Raw genomic sequence first — 15,401 nt, forward strand, 5'->3', positions numbered from 1 at the left:
AGAGCCAAAGTATTTTAATCTTCAGTATAATCCCTGTAGGACCATATTCTTAGCTACAACTTTTAGGGGTTCTACAGCTGGTCTTTTGCCTTTAAGAAGTAGCACTCCTTTGTACAGCAAATCTCACCCTTTTAAAGACATTCAATAAACAATTAAGTTTTGCAGTCTGATCCTAATAATGTAAAGGAGAAACGCTCTTCATTTTCAGTGGCGAGATAGTCATAAATCCTTCCTTTCCCCATTACTCACCTCATAATTTCTGTGTTCTCAGGAAATGTTCTAATCACTGTTTTGGTAGGTCTAATTTCTGGTCTTTTATTAAAAGCCAATTCCTGAGGACAAAACCCTTCAAATTTTCATTAAAAAAAAAAAAAAAGGTCAGAAAATATTGGTTGTAAAACTAAATCACCAGAAATATTAGGGTTTAAACTAGATCTCTCTTCAAATCAGAGCAAATGTGCATAAACCTGAGTGACTACAAGAATCAGTAATCAACTCTACAGCAGAAATGCATGCCATCAGGGAGGCCAGTAGGGTAGACTGGCAACTCTGCTATGCCAACATTTCTTACTTAAATTAAGGTACGTTTTCTTGTGGAGAATTTTCACTGACTTCAGTAGCAACATCCAAGAAGTAAGAACCTTGTTTGAGTAAGGTTACCTGAGAAAACAAGCTGCTAGCACTACTGTTGTTTGTTTGCTGGGGTGGTTACATTGGTAGGTAGTTTTGGTTTTATCTTGTTTTTGATTTATTAGTGAATAGTAGAGAATGCTTAGTCCAGATTCCTACAAATAATTCAAAAAAAATAATAATAATTTAAATGGCTTGTTAGTCCTTGGTAGCTCACAGCCAAGACACGTTCACAAGCCATAACTCATCAGAACACAAGAAAAACCTGATGCAGCTTGTGGCATATTCAGGCCCTCACCAGACACAGCTAAACTGTGTCTCTTGGCGCTGGTAGTCTGGCCACCCTGAGAGAAGGCCCTGTTGTGTCACACATGGGATTCCTTCAGAAGAAAATCAGAGCCTGCTAAGAAATAGTGAATACACCCAGGTTTCATTTCAATACGTAGGATATAGCCAGAGTGCACAAACATCTGGATCCAGGGGCAGAAAAGGGTTTCTGAATCTGCGAGTTTAGATTCAACAAGTCTTTCTGAAAATTATACAGAAGGTAGAGACTTATGATGTTCTCTTGTCAGAGGATATGAGCAGAAGGCCATCACCCAGCATGTTAAAGCTTTAAGAACACAAGTAGAGGCTATGTCAGCTTACAGCTCATTTCTTCTGGAGTCAGTGACAAAGCTTCCATTAACTCAATTTGGTAGGATCAGACCCCTGATGAGTATCTACTAATAAGTCAAAGTTTGTGGAAAAACTTGGTAGGGCAACAGAAAAAACAAACAAACTAACAAACAAACAAACAAAACCACAGCTTAAATAGATTTTGTGGTGTATAGTAGCCACTGTGAGAGAGCAGCAGGTATGAAGTGTGCATTAGTCTGTAACAATACACTGCCCTGGAAGCAGAATTTGCTATGCAAAATGAAATTTGATAATCGGTCTCATCATTGGATCGACAAGCTGGGCATTAAAATAATCCTAGTCTAGGGAACATAAAAACATAAATGAGTAATAAGTAAAGCACATTTATTTCAACTAATAATAGGAAGCCTTAATCTTTTGTCTGCAATAATGAAAGAAGAGCTCACAATCAAAAAACACATAAGGTTTTAAACCAATGAACCTGGGTTGAATTTTAAAGATGGGTTAGAAGTTCAAGTGGGTTTGGGTGGATGGCATGAGCCAGTCATGAACAGCTCTGTTCTGTTTGATTTTAAGTGAAGAAAATTGATGCTTGTAGAAGCTTTTGTAGTCACCAGCTTGTCAATATGGTAATAGTGTAGTTTGAAATTGCTGGTTTGGTTGACAAATAGGTCTGTGTCTTATCGGCATAGAAATGAAAACCAGCATCAAGCCAATGAATAATCCTGTGTACAGGCAGCTTTGGAATGCTGAATATGAACAGGGCCAAAATGGAGCCCGACAGAGCATAAGAAAATGCTCTAGGAGAAGGACACAAATTACCCTTGAAAATATAATGCAGGTAACTGTTGGATAAATATGATTTAAGCCAATTTAGAACTGTGCCAAGCAGGAAGATAGAGTCCCTCAGGCATTCAAGAAGAACATTAAGATCTAGCAAAATGAGAATAGCTGTAGAATGAGAACCTGTCTTTTGGAGAAGGTTACGTCTCATTGCTGTGTTGCTGAAAATTTTAAATAGTAAAAAAACACCTAAAATATATAAATTTTATTCTGTATTCACTGAAGCCAATGGTAAATCTTTTACTTACATTGGTGATGCTGGATTATGGGGATGTAAAATGAGACAGTAATTCACTAAGGATTTTATGCTTTTTGTTGTACATTCATGTAGCTTTTTTTTTTTTCCAATATAGCAAACAGACTTTGTATGTGATGTTGCATCTCTTGCTTTTTTTTTTTTTGATTCCAGCAACTACTGTTTACCATTACTACTTTTCACTAAACCCCTGAAGAGACAGCAAAAAAGTCAATTAATTAAAATAATTCAGTGAAACATTCTGTAAATTTGATTTTTCCAATTTTTAAAAATTTGAGAAAAGATTTGTATAGGTTATTTTTTTAGCTTCTGGTTTCCAGGTTTTCCTTCTATCAGAAGCATTCTAGCAGAACTGGAAAATGTTGCTGAAAATGTTCATTCATATTTCAACTCACAAGCAAGAGACACGGGAAAGAAGGAAGGGAAACCTTTACCAGAACCTTTAACAGAACAGCTGTACAGTAGAAGCAAAGGCTGAGTATCTTCGTCTTTTTCATGGTATGGAATAGACAAAATCCACACTTCAGTTTAAATTAAAAAAAAAAAAAAAAGATTTTTCTGGGGGGGATAGAAGGTGAGAACTGAGAAAAAGCTGGAGAGTCATGGCAAACAACTACATGTCTTCATGTCATGATTTACATTGTGTTTTTTATTCATAAATCCAGGTACTGGATATTACTGTAATCACAGTAGTCTCTGAAACTGGGAAAGAGAATTTCAGTAGAGAATATTGAGGGTCATAGCACAGCAATCTGTTTCTGCCTTTTCCTTTTTTCTATAGAAAGGAAATAAATAAAATCTATTTACCGTCAAAGGAATAACTCTAAAAATCACATGGAACTATTTGTTAAAATGACAAAAAAAAAAAAAAGAAAAAAAAAGAATTCATATAAATTATTGCATCATATACTAAAATCATTTACTTGCTTGTTTACTGGCTTTCTTATAGCACCCATATGAGCAACATCAATCAGACAGCAAGAGTAGCAAATTACAAATAACTAGCATATAAAGCGACTTTGGAGAACTGAAGAAATGTTTATGTATTTAATTAATTTTTCGTATATCAACCAAACAACTTTATTAGGAAGAACTTCTTTACTGAAAGGGTTGTTAGGCATTGGAATTGGCTGGCCAGGGAAGTGGTTCAGGCACCATCCCTGAAGGTCTTTAAAAGACGTTTAGATTTAGAGCTTAGTGATATGGTTTAGTGGAGGACCTGTTAGTGTTAGGTCAGAGGTTGGACTTGGTGATCTTGGAGGTCTCTTCCAACCTAGATGATTCTGTGATTCTGTATATGCTAAATATTTGTCAAGTGTTTGCATTTTCAAGAGTTGAAATCTGCCCTTGACAAACCACACACACACATTTATCTTTGCACATATATTTTTCAACTAACATTTTTATATGTTTCTGCTAGGTAAATAGTGCTACTGACCAGTAAAAGTTACGAGGAATATAGAAGGCAACATATTTTAGAGGATACTTGTAAGGAGTCGTGTGAGTCCTTACCCTTCTATTAAGAAAGTTGGCAATAGTGCTGAAGAACTGATGTAACAAGGGTTTAGATGTCATATACGTTAAAGAAGGGATTTTAGAGAGGGGAGTAATTTTAAATAGTGTTTGTCAGAAAAATGTGGATCCATTTATATATTGTATGTGATGGAAGTATTCTGCTTACACAAAATAATAATAAAAATGATTCACGGCATCAAGTTAGATAAAATTCAACTTGAAAACATTTTTTTTTCTTGCTGCTCGATGATCTGATTCCTCAGGGATGCATCTGGTAGGCTGGAGAGGAAACAAGGAACAGGAATTCCTAGGTGTACAGACTCCTCCTTCCTTTGTAATAGGGCTTCCATGTTGAGGCTTTTTGTAGTATTTTATCAAGAACAGTATAAAAATCCTGGCTTTCCACCTGGGAAATTGCACAGTGGGCAATAATTATAATGTTGTAGGACTTTGAATGTTGCTTCTCAGTCCAAATAAACATGAAACAACCCTTTCAAATTTTTCACAAAATGTAACTTTTTTGTATTTTTTTTTCCATACAAGCTTATCCATTTAAAAAGTTATGTTGGCCATTGTAATGCAGCAGAATGGATGTTGTTCAAATGAAGAATGTAACACAGAGATTTTCTGTGCTGAGTCATCAAAATTTGTAATGAATTCTCTTCTCCACAGAAGACGTTTTCATGTATGCTTTTATTTTTAATTACACCATTATCCAAGAAAAATAAAAGATGCAATCATATCAAAATCAAAATTATTCATATAGCATTGGTTTGTACTATCTGCTTTTTATATATGGAAGTATGCCATGTTCTTACTCCCTCGTTTTCAAAGCAAGAGTAATCTTGAGTTCTTTAAAATATATATAAAAAGTAGCAAGAGAAATTTCCCACCTCTATGAAAGGGTTGTAACTTATGTGAACATATCTGTTGCTATCTGTTTTATGGTGAGTTGAATCACTCTTTAAAATCTGCCAGCTTTACATCACATGTGAAATATCGGTATGATGATCAACAGTATCAAAACTGGATTTTTTATGTATCTAACATTTAGTGAAGCTAATGTCTCCTAATAAAACCTAGATATTTGTATGTTAATAACACTCTGCAAAGATATATAGTTGGATGAGTTATAAAACCACAACTAATTTGATTCTGATAAACTAATCCCATAAAACACATAAAATAAATGTAAGAAACTTATGTATAAGCACAAGACCCAGTGATTTGAGCTCCTTAAATTTTTGGATGCACAATTTAAATAGATTTTCCCATTAGGCATCAGAAGGTAAACAGAACCAGTAATCACTTGTGACTAAATCTGTGACATTAGGTAGGTAATCAGCAATTTTCTTGAGAATGTTTAATCCTTAAGAACTGGGACCATATTTTCCAAACAGTCACTTTTTAGATACCTAATGACAGAGAGTCATGGAGAGTCATGGCAAACAACTACATGTCTTCATGTCATGATTTACACTGTGTTTTTTATTCATAAATCCAGGTATTGGATATTACTGTAATCACAGTAGTCTCTGAAACTGGGAAAGAGAATTTCAGTAGAGAAATTTTTTTCTTCAGAATTTCTTAACTTTTTAACCTTTTGGAAGGCTTTTACGAATGACGTTACGAAATGGTGGGTTGTAGTCCATTTGCTTTTGCTTTCCATTATGTTTTTGTGATTTCTGAAACTGGTTGAGTGTAGGTTTTTCCAAAACAATATTTTTTCTTTTCATTATGACACAAGCATATGATAAAGACCTTCTGTAGTCTTGAATTCCAGTAATCCTCTGAGTTGTCTTTCCTTCACTTCTCCCTCCCGCTCTCACATGAAAAAAAAGAAAGAAAGAAAAAACAACTAGCAACTTAGAACAAAAAACATTACAGACAAATGGAAAAGATAAGATGCTACTTTGGCACTTAAAGCACTGCTACTGTATTATTTCATCAATAAAAGTCCATTTTTCTGAGGTATGAAGGATGTAACTGAGCTGGCTAAATTAAAGTCCCCCATGTTATTTCAGAACTGTGATAATGTCCAGCATGTCCATACAGGGCTGGGAGCGGGGGGAGGCAGGCACTTTGGCGAGGCAGCTGGAGGCCAGGCTGTGTGTAAGGTGTGTAAGATGGCACCAGAGGCCAACAGTCCTTCTCCTGTTTTCCAGAGTAAAAGTGAAAGCAGTCACCATACCACTAGAACAGAGGAAAAGCATCTTCTCCTCTGTTGTAACTGAAATCAGATAAAATAAATCTGGGCTTGCTAGTTTTCCTTTTATTTGTTATTAGATAAAACAGTATTGTTTTTCTTCTAAAAGGAGAAAAAGAAATATAAATTAAGACTCTGTTACTCAAGTAAATGTTTCAAGTTAGTGGCTTCCATGGCTTCAGTGTATTAAATAACTTGCATCTTATATTGTTATTTTTCCATGAAACCTCCTCTTGTTCATAAGCTAATATATGGGCAGGTAAATATATTGATAAAAATACACGAGATACACAGTTTAACTTATCACAGCAGTTTCATCTACTTGAGTCGGAGCACTTAAGATCATTCGTATTGAAGAATATAAGAATTTTAAGATGTAATTAAAATGTTCATCTGTTTAAAAAAAAAAAAAGGCAGTACCTGTATTATTTTTAAGGGCAACACACAGGACACTTTAGCTTCTCTTTTTTAGCTGCTTCCTAATGGTCATTTCTAGAACTCTGTTCCCTTGCAGTATGGTACTGACTGCCTGTTCTCCGTATGTATAATTTGTACGTACTGTTCATTTTATCTTAGAACATACTGTTTCAACAACATGGTTTGTGTCATCATGAGAACCACGACAAAGGGTTATCCAGATTTAATGATAGCCGGCCAGAAAAATGGTGCTGGTGAAACAATATTGTACTGACAGTAGCTTCTAAATACTGAGTCTCAGAGAAGGAAAGATACTTCAGTTATTATTCAATTCTTTATTGCTGACATTAGGAACGTGTTTGTCAAAGAAAAGAGGAGAGAGAAGCAGGAATATGAAGTCTGAAAGAACCTGCATGGTCAGAATGGTTTCAGCTACACACATATCTTTCTCAAATGTTATCTTTGCAAAGTCATTGACCCACAAGTCATAATATTTTCACACTGACTGTTACACCTGCTCTCCTGGTACTTCCTTGTGTGATTTTGGAAGTGGTAACTCTAGGCAAGGCTACCCATTTTCTGGACATGCCTTCATGCTATCAGTAATGAGTGACTCATCAAAGGAACATTCTCAAAAGTGTGTTTTTCATTGTGCGAGTGGGATGAAATTGCAGAAAATTCACAAGTACAGGATGTGTTCTTCTGGCTAAAAACACAAGTCTTTTATTCTGGTAAAATGCTAACAATTACTGTAAAGTAGTCACATCAACTTAGCGTATACCACTTCGATTCTTCCATGAAATGTGTTACAGGGTCTGAAAGTAGTGTTTATTTCCTGCCAGAAAATATAAGACCCAAAGTGTTAGTTCCTGTGTACTGTCAAAAAAGGCACACACACATACACGAGAAATGCATATGGGAAAGTAAGCCTAACTCTAGTTCATGCCTCCGAACAGATACAGTACACTAGAGGCATGGCCGAAACTAACCAGATGCTGAAAGCATATGACTACTTCATGACAGCTTATATGTTACAGCTGTCTTTAAATGTTTTGTAATTGGAAAGACTCTAGCATCTGGTCCTTTGCTTATTACTCTGAGATCAAATTGTCATGATCTGAAGTCTACTTTTAAAAAACACAGAAAGAAAAAAAAAGAACTTGAGGTGCTAAGGGTAACTAAGGTGCTAAGGTAACTAAGTGAAATGACCTGCTTCAAAGTACTTGTAAAAACATAACTAAACTGTGTAATTAAAAAAAAAAAAAAAAGCGAACAGAAAACAACTGAACAACTCCAGGAGGAAATTATATGAATTATGTAAGCACACTAATATATTTACCATTTTAAATGTAGATAAAGTAACTTTTTAACACAAGCATACACACTTTTGATGTCTTTCATTTTTATGAAGAGTACATTACTTTTTCTTTTACGTGTAACTAAACTCCACCTCACCTGACAGCATACTTGCTGCTGTCATGAACAAAATGGGATATGTGCTATATACTATGCCCTATAGAAGCCATCACTCCGTACGTTTTTCCTCTGATACAGTTCCCACAGTACGGTTCCCACTCATTTCAGTTTCTCCTAGACAGTACCACTGAAGAAAGGGAGACTTTTCCTACTTCTGATTCATGCCTGAACACTGTTCAGACAGAGGAGGAAGTTACAACTAACACTTATTTAGGCAAACTTCCTTTGAAGTCAATTATTGAATAGTGATGATTTTGTGTGCCTTTTTTATTATTATTTTGTGTGCCTACATAAACTCTGGAATATTAGGTGATCTAATCCTCTGTGAAGGTACCTTCCAAATAGTGGCTAATCTGACATATTACATGAATTGAACTAGGCTGAGTCAAGGATGGAATTTCATTATTGGTCTATGTAAGGCTGACATAGTATTTTAGAGTAAGACTTTGGCTGTAAATGAATTTCAGTAAAGCTAGCTAGCTTTTCAACCATGTCCCAAGCCTTTCATATGATGATTGCATGTCATAAAGCAAGGCCTTAATTATTTTGATTGAAAAAGGTAGTTTCAGAGCCGTTAGTTTTTTGAGAGGCTGAGAAAAGAAAACCAAAATAAAAGCAACTGTAGTTCACCCAAGCTCTTCAAAACACTTTATGCAATTTAAAGATGATATAATTAGTATTAACATATTTGGAAATCATGTAATGGCATTTTTATTTTCTTTTTGAAAATAATATATTTCTTGTTACTGTATGGCACAGACGTATGTTTTATTTTTAGCAAGATAAGATAAAGACAATGTTTCATTACTGGAACTGTAGCTTTGTTCATCATTTTAAATGCATTATTGTAGCCACCACAGCAACCAGAGGAAAAGTTGGGGTAAGTCAAGATTTTTATTTAACCATTTTTAAAACAGTCACAAAGATTAATTTTTTGAACTGCAAGAATGTAATAATTACAATTGCATTTAGATTTTGCCAGAATTTCTCATAGATCAAAATCATGGCTTTCTGTTTTGAAATTGATGGTTAGCAATTGTAAAGTGTGTGTGAGTGCACATGTATATTATTATATATATTTATGAATATAAAAATAATTGGTTCACTGTTATTACCAAATGTGAATTTATGACTAACAAAACATGGTGAGAGATCTACATGCTTGCAATTCTAGGATTGATTTCTAACATAACCCCTATAAATATAAAATTCTTCCAAGACCAATCCAAAACCAATATGTTTTCCTGTCATAATTGGCCTTCAATTTACAGATGATCTTATAATGAAGAATTCCCCTTGAAGAACTGAAAGAATGTCTCCTTCTGCGATGTCTATAGTGAAGTGAAGTTACAGGCACCACCCCCAGGTAGTAGATAGGTAGGTGCATTGGTAGACGCGCATCTTTTATGCTTGGAGAGTGAGCGTGCATTTAAGTTTGGTTGAAGACTGCAGAGAAAAAGCCAACAAATACACATCAGCACTTTGATACTTCTTGAGAGACTGATTTCATTGTGTGCTGCAGTACGTTCTTCACTTGTACAGAGCATTTATTTCCTAACTTGTTTTGATTCTCATACTTTAGGTAACTGTAATGGGCAAAATTCAGTGTGATATGAATATTAAGGGTTGGAAATAATCTGCTAAATCGATATATAGCATTGTTTGATACAATCTCATCTCATTTTACCATACAGAACTTGTTTCCTCAGCCAACTATATTTTATCTAACAAAACGCATTTTAACAAGTATTTCACACGAGCATTTTTTCCGTTGCTTGTTCAGGATTCCTCGTTTTGTAGGTCTCTCATCTATGCAATAAGTTCCCTAAGGTTAAGAATGAAAGAGGTCTCTACTACAGACATTCTTGATTGAAATAGCAGCTAAATTGCTGCAGTAATGAGAAAATTTCCTTTCCCCTAGACAATTCAGCTGCTTAACAATGAAACATTTTTGAGATAAAGATTTTTTGAGAAATAAAAAAATTAAAGATCATTTCTTTATGAGAATTTGCTAATGACACTACTATGCAAATGAAGAGCAAAAATCAGTGTTTTACTGGAAGCACGATCAGCTTGTGTTGTGAGACATTCCCTCAAAGAGACTGTCATGTATATATAATGTGACACGCAGTAGCTTTAGAAAATGCTGCTGCTTTTCTGGAAAAAAAGTGGTTAAAATCACATGATGATTAAGTTAACCTAAATCTTTCATTGGCTTACAAAAAATAGGTCAAGTAGTGCATTACTCGCTCTGCTCTAAGCCTGTACACAATCCGTGCATTCCAAAGCAAAAGAGGTTTTGCTTCACATTCCTACATCTACTTTCAGTCATGGTATCTGTAAGCTAAAGCACTTGGCTTTTCACAAGCGTGACTCCCTTTTGCTTTCTTTAAAGTGGAAATTAATATGTTCTTTAACGGTATTTTTTTTTCCTGAAAAGATGTTTGAATGTACCACTTGTAATTATTTTACATGACTTTTAGAACTAAAATACTGGCATATGTTGACACAGATATTATCGCACAGTTCATAACTGATTCATAAACAAATTTGCTTCTCCTTTTCCAGTCTTTAACATCTAAGAGAAGCGAAGTATGATGTGTCTCCTAAAGCCTATGTCAAACAACACGCGAAGCATCGAGACTCGTTTTAAACACGGGCACTGCAGAGGCACATGGATGATGTGACTAGGGTCACGCACTTTTTTTGCAGTCTAGTCTCAGCAGACAAGTCGGCTGCGTGTCTCGGGGCTCTCCCACTCCTCGGCGGGCACGGAGCCTGACGGCAAAGCAGCCCCCAGTGCAGCCCCCTCAGCAAAGGCTGCCTCCAGGCCGCCGTGGATGCCACCCACCAAGATGGAGGCCGCCTCTTCTCGGAGGTTCTGTCCCAGGCCGCCCGTTCCTTGTTTACTGGCACGGGGCCACCAGCCCCGGCTCCCCAGATCCGCATTTTTTTTGGGGTGCGGGCAGCTGCTGCCTCCCCCGCGGCACATCCCGGCCCCCAGCCGAGCCCCCCCGGCCGCGGCAGGCGAGGCCGCGCTCGGGGCGCCGCAGGCCGCGAGGGCTGGGCCGCGGGGGGAGGCCCCGGGGGAGGCCGGTGTAGGCTCGGGGAGGGGGGCAGACCGGGCCCGCTCCGCCTCCGGCTCGCCCGGGAGCCGCCGCCGCGGGTGCCGGGCGGGCCGCGGGAGGCTCCGGGAGGCTTGTTGGGAAGGAGAAGAAAGAAGAAAAGAAAAAAGTTTCCAGCTGGTGCTTTTGGGAGGAAAGGCGGAAAATGCCAGCGCTGAGCCGGCAAGAAGCGGTAACCACGAGAAGCCCCTTCCCCGTTATGCCGTTCTTCGCAAGCACGTTGGCGGCCGGGGGCTGCGAGCCTCGGCGGGCCGGTCCGGTCTGGGCCGGGGTGCTGCCTCCCCTGCCTCCATCCCTGCCGGCCTCCCTCCGTGCCGGCCCGCGGGCGGGGTGAGAGAAGGGTTAAGAAACTTGGCTGAAGAGATGAATGGCGCGAGAGGGGGGAGGAGGAGGAGGAGCCGGGCTGCGCCGCGCGAGGTGGAAGGCGGGGAGGATCGCTGTTGCGGGTTAGGCTTTGAAAGTCAGCCTCGCAGGCATTGCAGCAGAGCCCCGAACCGCGCAGGGGAGCGGCGCCTCGCCGGGCTCGGCTCGCCGCGTACGTGCGGGTGGACGGGGAGGAGCGGGGAGGAGCGGGGTGGCTCGGCTTGGCTCGGCCCGGCCCGGTGGCTGCCCGGGTCGGGGTCCCTGCGGAGCCAGGCTCGGCGCTGGGGAAGGCCGGGCGCCGCGGCCGTGCGGCGGAGGCAGGGGGGAGGCCAGCGGGCAGCGCTCGGGAGGAGCCGCCGCGGGGCGGGCGGTGCTGCGTGTGCAAGTGTGTGGAGGGGAGCGGTGTCCGTGTGTCTGTCTGTCTGCCTGCCTGCCTGTCCGTGCCGGCGCTGCCGGGCGGCGGCGGGGAGCGAACAATACCGGGGTGAGCCCCGCGAGGGGTGGCCGCGGCGGGGACGGCTTCTTGGGGGGGAGCCCCCCTTACGGGGCGAGCTGGAAGTTTTGGGGGGCCGTGTGTGTTTGTGTGAGCGAGGGGAGGCCGCGGCTTTTACAGCCCGAGCGCTGGCTGGAGGGAGACTTCCAGGGTCGAGGCCAGGGTCGGCGAGGCTCCGCCCGCGGCAGCGCCGAGGCCGTATTCTGCCTCCTTCCCTTCCCTCTCGGTCCTGCCTCCCCGCCCAGCCCCACCTGCGGGCGCCCCCCGCCCCCTTTCCCCCTGGCCGCCGGTCGGGGCGGCCGCGGGTGCCCATGAAGATGCCGCCTCATCGCCTCCGCCGCGCCGGCCCCGCGGGAACGTCGCTGTTTCCCTTCTAGACTAAAGGTTACTTTTCAGGCGTGTTTTCCTATCCCCGAAGCCCTTTAAAGGTGATTTCTTCACCCCCCCCGCCGTATCCCTGCGGAAGGTGGTGGAGGCGGCTGGTGCTGTGCGAGTGCCGCTCGGTAATTAACTGGGAGCAAAGGGAAGCCCGAGGAGACGCAGGGCAAAATGAGGGTAAAAAGAGAGCGTGGGCAAAATGAGGGGCAGCACCGTGCCTCTGCTGCATCGGTTTTGTTCCTTTCTTATATCTTGTTGTGGATTCCGATCCACAATGTTTTAATTTAAAGGAGAATCGAGCTGAAATGTTTGATGCATGTTGAAGGTGTTGAAAAAACGGGGGAATTTCTGGCTTTGGCAGTGTGCTGGTGTTAGGAGAGCTGAAGTAGAAGTTGTCCCCTTCTGCATCATCTTTCTGGAGTCTGGAGACCGTACCGCTCTGCGTTTCGTGTAGGAGGACCTGCCTGCGGTGCCTGAGAGCTCCTTGGCTGATCAGAATTTAACTGAGTCATGGCACAATAAATGTTCAGAGATGTTACAAGGCTTTACTTAACAAAGCGTGCAGATATAGCCTACAAAGATCCGTAGGGAGGAAAGATGGGGTATCCCTGAGTGAGTGCTGGAAACCTTTAATAGTCCAACCTGAAGCGCTGCTCGTGGGCCTGGCTGAACACACTATAAAGTGACACATTAAGAAGCCGTATGACACATGCTTTCTGAGCTGGGAGTATTTTGTGGTTTAAATCTGATCTAGTGGCATCTGAGTAATTGTTGTATGGGCAACCGGAGCGGACGTCTCGGAGAGCAAAAGTTCTCGTTCAGAGCTGTGCTTGGGCAGATCTGTGACTTCTGCTGTCTGGGGCATTTGTCTTCCCAAACTTGTGGTTGAGAAGGGCTGTCTTGTTATTTTATCAGCGTTTGTATGGCCAGGGATAGACTACAAGGCAAGACAGTTTTTTTGTGAGTTAAATGCATGTGTTCTGTGTGTGTGTGTGTATATATCAATGTATATATTATGTATATATATTAATACATGTATGTGTGTATATACATGTACACATACACAGGTATAAGTTTTGTTGAGCAGGAAGGAAGAAGTAACAAGTAGTGACTGCATGTTTTAGGCTGGGGTGAAAACTGACCTCTTGTTTGACTGGCCTGCAGTTCTGAGTTATCTGATGAGGGAGATCTGTCAGTGGCTTTAAGATTTTTCTGTATCATGCATGCACACAATATAAGATGCTTTCAAATGCCGAACCACGCAGGATGGATGTTTTTTAAGTAACCAAATTGGACTGTTGTGTTTTTTTTTTTTCTCTCCCCTAGTGGTCTTAGGGTAAAAAAAAATATAAAAATAAACAGATGAGAATGTGCCCTTCCTCTTTTCTCTCCGTAATTATTTCTTCTTCTAATGCGATAGATAATGCTAAACAAAACTGGAGAGTAAAAATAACAAAAACTTATTATAATCATAGAAACTATGTTGATAAAGAAGTGAACAGATGTTTTTATATCATAAGCTTAAAAAACAGGTGCTTTAAATGTAGGCTGTGTCACCTGCAGCATTTGATAGTCAGCTGTGTTTAGGATGACTCCTGTTATGTAAAAGACATCGAAGATGCATATATTTCTTAAACTGATTCAGTAAAGGTTACAGGACTCAAACACAGATTAACTTAATAGTGATCATATGTGCTGGTAGGTTTTATTTAATGTGGGATTGGTTTAAAATAAATGACCAAGGCTTGCTTTAAAGCTTTATTTTGACTTTTCAGAGAGAACTTTTTTTTTCCTCCTGTATTTGAACATTGGCATAAGGTTTCTGTAATGCTACCTGTAGTATTGTTAGCACTGAGAGCACTGTTAATTTTACCGGTGACAGTGCAGCACATTACTATATTAAAAGATAAACTCTGTTTTGCATTGTGCCAAGCACATGTATAAACTTGCCCAAGGCAAAGCTGGGGAGTTGCATTTCCCACAGTCAGCTGTCTTGCTCAACGGTAGTGGTAGTGCTTGACGCCTCGCTGCAAGAGAAGACTTGAAGACTAATATTTTGTTAATTTTAGAATAGCTCTTACGAACCAGCCTGAACCTCAGAACCAAAACGGCTTGCGTTTTTATTCCTGCATGTGAATGTATGGGGATTCCAGAAGGGAGACAGGGAAGAGTGTGGGGTTTGCAGCTGAGCACCCGGCGTGGGGGCACCGGCCCCAAGAGTGGTGGGGTGGCAGCTGCCCGGCACCCCTGGGGCTCCGTGATGTGTGAGGTGTGTGGCTGGGTTACAGGTGGTGGATGGGATGAACAGGATGCACATCCCGTGGATGGGAAAAAGGGGTAAATGCTCTTTTGGGACAAGAAGAGTGAATTTTGAAGTATAAATCATTACTGCTCAGCAGGGGCTTAATGACAGGCGAGTAAAAAGATAATGCAGGTAGGGAGTGAAGTCTGAACAGGAGGAAAATGTGCAAAAGAATATGCACAAATGGATAAAAATATTAAAAATATGAACTTGACAGTCTGTCTAAATAGCCATAAACCAAAGAAAGAAGAGTAACAGTAATAGCATTTGTGGTTTGCTCTCTCTTCCTGCGAACAGGCCAACATGATACAGTCAGTGACTAGCTGTATTGGTCTGCCCACAGCACATACAAGTAATGTATTTAATAAGTGTGTGTGACATCTTTTGGATATGATGGTGTTCAGATTTTGATAATTGCATTTGAAAATACTGAATTAGAAAATAATACGCTAAGATTTGCAAACGATATTTTAAGTGGACATCAGTGATCACATAAACTCTTGAATTTGATAATGGGAAGATTTGCCTCCAGAAAAATGGGAAGAATTCTTTTGCTAAAGATGAATGCATATGTTTTAGTGTTTCTGGATTATTTATTTCAAGTACACTGAGAAATGTGACCAGACCTATATAGCACTTGGAATAATTAATGTGGTAATTTGTTTGGCTGTCTGTTGCATGTCACTTGACTTAAATGGTTAAAGAAGGAGAACAGAAGCTAATATTCCTGTAAACATCTGTGTGGTGTGGAAGGGGAA

At 40.4% G+C, this 15,401-nt stretch overlaps 1 protein-coding gene across 30 annotated transcripts in view; it reads left to right on the forward strand.

The window, feature by feature from the left end:
• The window catches only part of NRIP1 (nuclear receptor interacting protein 1), a 109,695-nt gene that overhangs the window by 21,714 nt on the left and 72,580 nt on the right, over nucleotides 1-15,401 (forward strand). For 8 of the 30 annotated variants that reach the window (XM_083836309.1, XM_083836327.1, XM_083836311.1 and 5 more), the window contains exon 1: nucleotides 11,485-11,642. The exons of 2 other annotated variants lie outside the window; for them this stretch is intronic. The gene's annotated coding sequence lies outside the window, so the exon portion shown is untranslated. 20 more of the 30 variants (XR_014584442.1, XR_014584443.1, XR_014584444.1 and 17 more) reach the window with 9 other exon arrangements.

Source organism: Anser anser, assembly GCF_964211835.1.
Source record: "Anser anser genome assembly, chromosome: 1".
Taxonomy (NCBI): domain Eukaryota; kingdom Metazoa; phylum Chordata; class Aves; order Anseriformes; family Anatidae; genus Anser; species Anser anser.